Here is a 7,969-nt window from a genome sequence, read left to right on the forward strand (position 1 = left end):
GCCAGTTAACTGCTTTTATAGTTAGGCATTTTCGAAGTAAAATATATTGATGTATTCTATGAGCTCGGTAATTTACATTAGTTTAGATTTTTCTCTTCGTACAAAGCTTTCCTTACTTTTTTTGAGTGTGCTGATTAATTAATTAATGACTGAATTCTGGTATTATGGCTTGTAAAATACATTTCTGTCGCAGCTTTCCAGAGAAAAGCAAGTATCTGTTCAAGTTAGCTGTGCTAGAATATGCATGTGTTAATCAGTGGAAATACCTTTCTGCTAACCAAGCTGGAAATTTTTATAACAGTTATAATAGAAATTACTCTAGCTTCACCTCCCATTAACAAGAGAGAGATTAATGTGAGTGCTTTTCTCAGTTTCTCTTGTTAGCTCGTAAGAAACCATTGCAGCATTCTACATTATTTTAATGTGTGTGTCATATATCTCCTCAATGGTTTATTTTATTTTATTGCTATGAAGATATTACTTCTAATGAAATGCTTGACAATCTTTATTACTGTCCTGGAGAATAAGACCAATAAAGGGATAACATTGTCCCAATATATTTTGTAAACATCCCGTTTATTTTTGTATAAAGTCAAGAGAGGGCCACACTAATGTGCCACTGCAGCATATACAGTAAGTGGTATGCGTAAAAAAGAGGTGAGCTTTGATCACATGGCTATCACATTCGTTGTTGTTTTTTAAACAACCTCCTCACTTTTCTTTGGCTCTGAGTAGACATTCCTAACCAGAGCACTTGAGCATATGTTATTCTCAGCATGATTGTCCAACAAAACCTACGGTATGTACAAGTACTTTACCTTTGTTGTTGTACTTGCTTATGATTACGTTTGTAAGTTGAATTGACTATTCATTGGTTAAGATTAACACTGGCTGCAGTTTGATAGGTATGTAACTTCTATTAACTGGATTGTTAACCCAAATTCCAATACAAATAAAACAATGCCAACTAAAATTAACTGTGTATTCTTACATTCATGGGTTGGAAGGTTATGGAGCAGCCTAATTTGTGTGGGTGTTAAAAAAGTTATAAATGTGGAAAGCCTTGCCTTTAAAACATTCTGCTAAATAAACCCTGCTTTTCTGGAAGCCACATAATTCTGTGAAGATACTCGTGATCAATATGAAATCTTTTTAAAACATAGTTGACACAGGGGATGCTTGTGAGACTTGATGGATATGGAGGATGGCCGGGTTTGGAGACGCCACATAGACCAAATAAGGAAACGAATTTCAAGTAAAATAGAAACAAATCAGCCAGGCCCTGACTACCACATGTTTGAATTCACAGCTGACTCAAACCCGGGGCGAACGGGGGACTTATCTGAGTCCGATGAAGTCCAGCGACACCAACTGGTTCCTCCTGAAGACAGCAGGGACGACTCTGCCAATAATCCAGGGCCGGATGGCCCAGAGGAGGAGCTGGGAGGAACTAACAGTCCCTCCGGCCAGCTCGACTCACTCCCAGAAAATGAAGTGCGCAGGTCTGAAAGAGTTAGGAGACGCCCTGTCTACTTGCGTGATTACGTAGAGAAATAAGATGCTAATTTCATGTAAATATGGGTACAATGCGTTCTGGGAGGGAAGGAGTGTAATGTATCTTTAAAGTTTTTGGAGGGAAATTTGGGCGGGAAAATGCACGTTGCTGATTGGTTAAAGCCTCAGAGAGAACTGTATATAAAGAGGGGTTTTGCCGGATGTTTTTTGCTGGGTTCACTATAAACTAAAGAGCTGTTGTCACTTACTGGTCTCCTGCCTCGTTATTGCCCGAATCTAACACTAAGGTTAAAATTTTGGGGATTTGGGGATGAAACCAGAGTCAGGTAGTGCATTCCAGGCCTTGACCACTCTGTTGCTGAAATCATATTTTCTGCAATTGAGTTTGGTGCGGTTTACCTTAAGTTTGTATCTATTGTGTGCTTGTATATTGTTGTGGTTGAAGCTGAAGTAGTCATTGACAGGAAGGACATTGTAACAGATGATTTTATGAGCTATGCTTAGGTCATACCGAAGGCGGCGTAGTTCTAAATTTTCTAATCCCAAAATTTCAAGTCTGGTGGCAAAGGTATTTTGTTATGAGTGGAGGACTCTTCTTGTGAAATGTTTCTGGACACGTTTGATCGTATTAATGTCCAATATGCAGTGCAGATTCCAGACAAGCTGTATTCGAGAATTGATCTAGCAAATGTTTTGTATGCTCTGGTTAGTAGTGTAATATTACCGAAGAAGAAGCTATGCAAGATTAGGTTTACAACCCTTAATGCCTTTTTGGTGATATTGTAACAGTGGGCTTTGGCACTTAGATCATTTGATATGAGTACTCCAAAGTCCTTGACAGAGTTGGATTAGAAGACCTCCAAGGTTCCTTGCAACTCTGTTATTCCATTCTGTTCATTAATTTTCCCAGTGTTTTTGCTCTTCCTTCAACTCTTCCCATTCCCAATCCAGACTCCCAGTTCTTCATCTCATGATGTGAAATCATCCTTCTCCTGCAGCCATTCTCAAGCATCCTGGCTCCTCAAAAATGGAAATGGAGGGTGCGTGAAAAAAACATTACAATGCATGGATACAATTTTATTTTATTGATTTAATCCATTTTAATTTGTTTTTCAGACTGAGATTTACTTACTAAAAGTATATTTGTGAAATGAAGACATTAGATGGCCATAGGTCATTACTTTCACCACCCAGCTAAAAGTAATTTAAATATAAAAATGAATCACAGGCATCAGCAGAGAGTTTTATAGGCACCTGGGGAAATTACTTGTAAGTGCTCCAGGTGTGCCCTAGTTTGTTTTTATGAGTATCCATATATTTCACATTTTAGTTGATGTACACAGAAGTAGTGCATCAGTCTCTAAAATCCCTTCCAATTTTTTTTTTTTAATTTTGTGAATCCTATTTTTTGTGTGCTGTAAGACTTGAGTTATAGCACAACAATGAGTTTTAATGTGATTGAAACAAGGAGTTTTAATCACAATATAAAGTCTATGGTACAATTAAAATTATGTAAAAATAAACAGCCCCCCAAATTGTATCACAGATTCATAAAACCAAGAAAAAGCAATATACATAGAACTATTTTAAGATGAACTGTGAACAGTAGTGGTGAAGAAGCAAGGTGTCATCTATGAAAGTAAATAGCTGTCATTTAGGATATTATTCTGCTCTGGCCCCATAATGAATACCACTACCACATAGCGGACTATATTTCTTGGGTACTCGTTTCTGTGGCTATACATTGTGCTTCATAAATCTGCCAACTTCACATTATTTGTAAGAAAACTATTTTAGCACTGGTGATGTTACCTAGTTGTGTAGTGAAAGGTTGGCAAGAAAACAACCAAGCTCAGAGAGCACCAAAGACCCTAATCCAGGGGTGAAATTCAGCCGGTTCCATCAGGCTTGGGTGAACTGGTAGCGCTGGTGGTGGGAGGCTCCACCCAGGGGTGAAATGCTCCCGGTTCGCACCGGCTCTCCCGATTAGGTAGCGATGGCAGCTGCTGGTTCGGAGGACTGGTAGCAAAAATCCCTGGCCCCGCCTCCCCTGCTTCTGCTGAGCCGCACCATCAGCAGAGGTTTTTTTTTACTTTTAAAAGTTTTTCTTCAGCCGAAACATGCCTTTAAAACATTCTGCTAAATAAACCCTGCTTTTCTGGAAGCCACATAATTCTGTGAAGATGCTCGTGATCAATATGAAATCTTTTTAAAACATAGTTGACATAGGGGATGCTTGTGAGACTTGATGGATATGGAGGATAAATTGTCCCAAATTCTCTCTTTTATCTTTAACTCCTGATACACTATCCTAACCTTTCGTGTCACTTACTTCTTTCTTTCTCAGGATTCCTTCCTCCCTCCCTCCCTCCGTCTCTCTCTCTCATACACATACAACCCCCCCCCTCTTTTTAGGACTGAAGCAGAGGTGGGTTTCAGCAGGTTCTGACCAGTTCTGGAGAACCGGTAGTGGAAATTTTGAGTAGTCTGGAGAACCGGTAATAAAAATTCTAACTGGCCCCGCCCCCATCTATTCTCTGCCTCCCAAATCCCAGCTGATTGGGAGGAAATGGGGATTCTGCAGTGACTTTCCCCTGGAGTGGGGTGGGAATAGTGATTTTACAGTATTTTTCCCCTGCAATGGCCACCAAGCCACACCCACCAAGCCATGCCACGCCCATAGAACCGGTAGTAAAATTTTTTGAAACCTAGCACTGGACTGAAGCTAAAACATATGAAGAACTGTTGCAGGAACTGGGTATGTCTAATCTAGTGAAAAGAAGAACTAGGGGTGATGTGATAGCAGTATTCCAATATTTGAGGGGCTGCCACAAAGAAGAGGGGTCAATCTGTTTTCCAAAGCACCAGAAGGGCAAGTCAAGAAGCAATGGATGGAAACTGAACAAAGAGAGAAGCAACCTAAAACTAAGGAGAAATTTCCTGACAGTAAGAACAATCAACCAGTGGAACAACTTGCCTTCAGAAGTTGTGGGTGTTCCAACACTGGAGGCTTTTAGGGACTGGACAGCCATTTATGTAAAATGGTACAAGGTCTCCTGCTTGAGTAAGGAGTTATTTATTTATTTATTTTGTCGAGTGCATATTGGATAATATATATAAGCATTAATTGAATACATAAAATGAATACAATTAAAGGGAAAATTAGGACAGGGACGGGAGGCACACTGGTGCTCTTCTGCACGCCCCTTACAGACTTCTTAGGAATGGGGTGAGGTCAACAGTAGCCAGTCTAAGGTTAAAATTTTGGGGATTTGGGGATGAAACCAGAGTCAGGTAGTGCATTCCAGGCCTTGACCACTCTGTTGCTGAAATCATATTTTCTGCAATTGAGTTTGGTGCGGTTTACCTTAAGTTTGTATCTATTGTGTGCTTGTATATTGTTGTGGTTGAAGCTGAAGTAGTCATTGACAGGAAGGACATTGTAACAGATGATTTTATGAGCTATGCTTAGGTTATACCGAAGGCGGCGTAGTTCTAAATTTTCTAATCCCAGAATTTCAAGTCTGGTGGCAAAGGTATTTTGTTGTGAGTGGAGGACTCTTCTTGTGAAATGTTTCTGACATGTTCAATCGTATTAATGTCCAATATCCAAACAAGCTGTATTCGAGAATTGATCTAGCAAATGTTTTGTATGCTCTGGTTAGTAGTGTAATATTACCGAAGAAGAAGCTATGCAAGATTAGGTTTACAACCCTTAATGCCTTTTTGGTGATATTGTAACAGTGGGCTTTGGCACTTAGATCATTTGATATGAGTACTCCAAAGTCCTTGACAGAGTTGGACTAGAAGACCTCCAAGGTTCCTTCCAACTCTGTTATTCCATTCTGTTCATTAATTTTCCCAGTGTTTTTGCTCTTCCTTCAACTCTTCCCATTCCCAATCCAGACTCCCAGTTCTTCATCTCATGATGTGAAATCATCCTTCTCCTGCAGTCATTCTCAAGCATCCTGGCTCCTCAAAAATGGAAATGGAGGGTGCGTGAAAAAAACATTACAATGCATGGATATAATTTTATTTTATTGATTTAATCCATTTTAATTTGTTTTTCAGACTGAGATTTACTTACTAAAAATATATTTGTGAAATGAAGACATTAGATGGCCATAGGTCATTACTTTCACCACCCAGCTAAAAGTAATTTAAATATAAAAATGAATCACAGGCATCAACAGAGAGTTTTATAGGCACCTGGGGAAATTACTTGTAAGTGCTCCAGGTGTGCCCTAGTTTGTTTTTATGAGTATCCATATATTTCACATTTTAGTTGATGTACACAGAAGTAGTGCATCAGTCTCTAAAATCCCTTCCAATTTTTTTTTTTAATTTTGTGAATCCTATTTTTTGTGTGCTGTAAGACTTGAGTTATAGCACAACAATGAGTTTTAATGTGATTGAAACAAGGAATTTTAATCACAATATAAAGTCTATGGTACAATTAAAATTATGTAACAATAAACAGCCCCCCAAATTGTATCACAGATTCATAAAACCAAGAAAAAGCAATATACATAGAACTATTTTAAGATGAACTGGGAACAGTAGTGGTGAAGAAGCAAGGTGTCATCTATGAAAGTAAATAGCTGTCATTTAGGATATTATTCTGCTCTGGCCCCATAATGAATACCACTACCACATAGCGGACTATATTTCTTGGGTACTCGTTTCTGTGGCTATACATTGTGCTTCATAAATCTGCCAACTTCACATTATTTGTAAGAAAACTATTTTAGCACTGATGATGTTACCTAGTTGTGTAGTGAAAGGTTGGCAAGAAAACAACCAAGCTCAGAGAGCACCAAAGACCCTAATCCAGGGGTGAAATTCAGCCGGTTCCATCAGGCTTGGGTGAACTGGTAGCGCTGGTGGTGGGAGGCTCCACCCAGGGGTGAAATGCTCCCGGTTTGCACCGGCTCTCCCGATTAGGTAGCGATGGCAGCTGCTGGTTTGGAGGACCGGTAGCAAAAATCCCTGGCCCCGCCCCACTGCCTCTGCTGAGCCAAACCATCAGCAGAGGTTTTTTTTATTATTATTTTAAAAAGTTTTTCTTCAGCCAAAACATGCCTTTAAAAGTAAAAAAAAACACCAACCTCTGATGATCGTGGGGCTGAGCAGAGATCAAAATCCTTTAGAAGTTTTTTTTAAAAAACCCTCTTCAGCTGAAGGGGAAAAATCCAAGAAACCCCCCCCCCAGAGGCGATCCCAGAGGAGTTTCCTGATCCTCACAGGCTTTTAAACTCACTTTTTAACAGCCCCCACTTACAAGAGCCTCCACCCATGCCCACCCAATGCCCCCTCCTCACTTACCTATAATCAGTGGTGGGATTCAGCCAGTTCGTACCACTTTGGGAGAACCAGTTGTTAACTTTCTGATCAGTTTGGCAAACTGGTTGTCGGAAGGAATCATTAGGGCAGAGAACCGGTTGTTAAATTACTTGAATCCCACCACTGCCTATAATTACTGCTCTTTTCCGGCTGCAACTGCATGCTTTCTTCAGCTACTGAAGAAAAAAAAAAAGCTTGCTTTGACTTCCTGCTTTGCTAGCTGAGGAACTCTGGGATTTGAAGTCCACAATAAAATAAAATAAAATAAAATAAAATAAAATAAAATAAAATAATAAAATAAAATATTTGTGCAGCTTTCTGAGATTTGGTGTGTTTCTGTAGTGTTTCACCCTAACTACACAAACACACAAAATCTCAGAAAGCTGTATGTGGCATTTTGTGTGTGTGTGTGTGAGTTGTATGTGTGTAAAGTGTGAAAGTTGCTTTTTGATACCTCTTATTGTTTTTTATACTTTATTATTTTTATTATTTATTGTTATTGGCCACGCCCACCCAGTCATCTGAATATCAAGCCACGCCCACCAATTAAGCCACACCCACAGAATCGATAGGGAAAATTTTTAGATTTCACCCCTGGCTCCACCCACCCGCCTGGATGTCATCGTGTCCCATTTTTGACTCTCTGCGTATGCGCAGAAGGCCCTGTGCATGCATGGAGGAGGCGCGCGCACATTTGCGAACTGGTAGTGAAGGTAAGTGAATTTCAACCTTGCCCATATGGTTTGGTCTTGTCGTGTTATTGTCACAGATTGAGATGACCTTGATAGACTTGAAACTATATAACTGACATACATGTTATGTATGACTATGTAACATGTATGGTTTGCTGCATGGTAATGATATAGATATGTTCTTTGTTTATTAAATATATAAATTGCCACAATCTCAAAGACTGTAGTACATGTTCTTTTGGTATATGGAACCTATCAAGATATGAAAAATTACAGATCTGGGACTAAGGATTAGTAAAAAAAATACTAGAAGAAATTAAACAAATTCACAGTTATAGGACTGTTGAATGTATTGACTGCCAATATTTAAATTGGGGTTTGGTTTTATTATTCTTTTTAACAAAGGAGGAAGAAATCTT

This window comes from Ahaetulla prasina, chromosome 6 (assembly GCF_028640845.1).
Source record: "Ahaetulla prasina isolate Xishuangbanna chromosome 6, ASM2864084v1, whole genome shotgun sequence".
Classification (NCBI taxonomy): domain Eukaryota; kingdom Metazoa; phylum Chordata; class Lepidosauria; order Squamata; family Colubridae; genus Ahaetulla; species Ahaetulla prasina.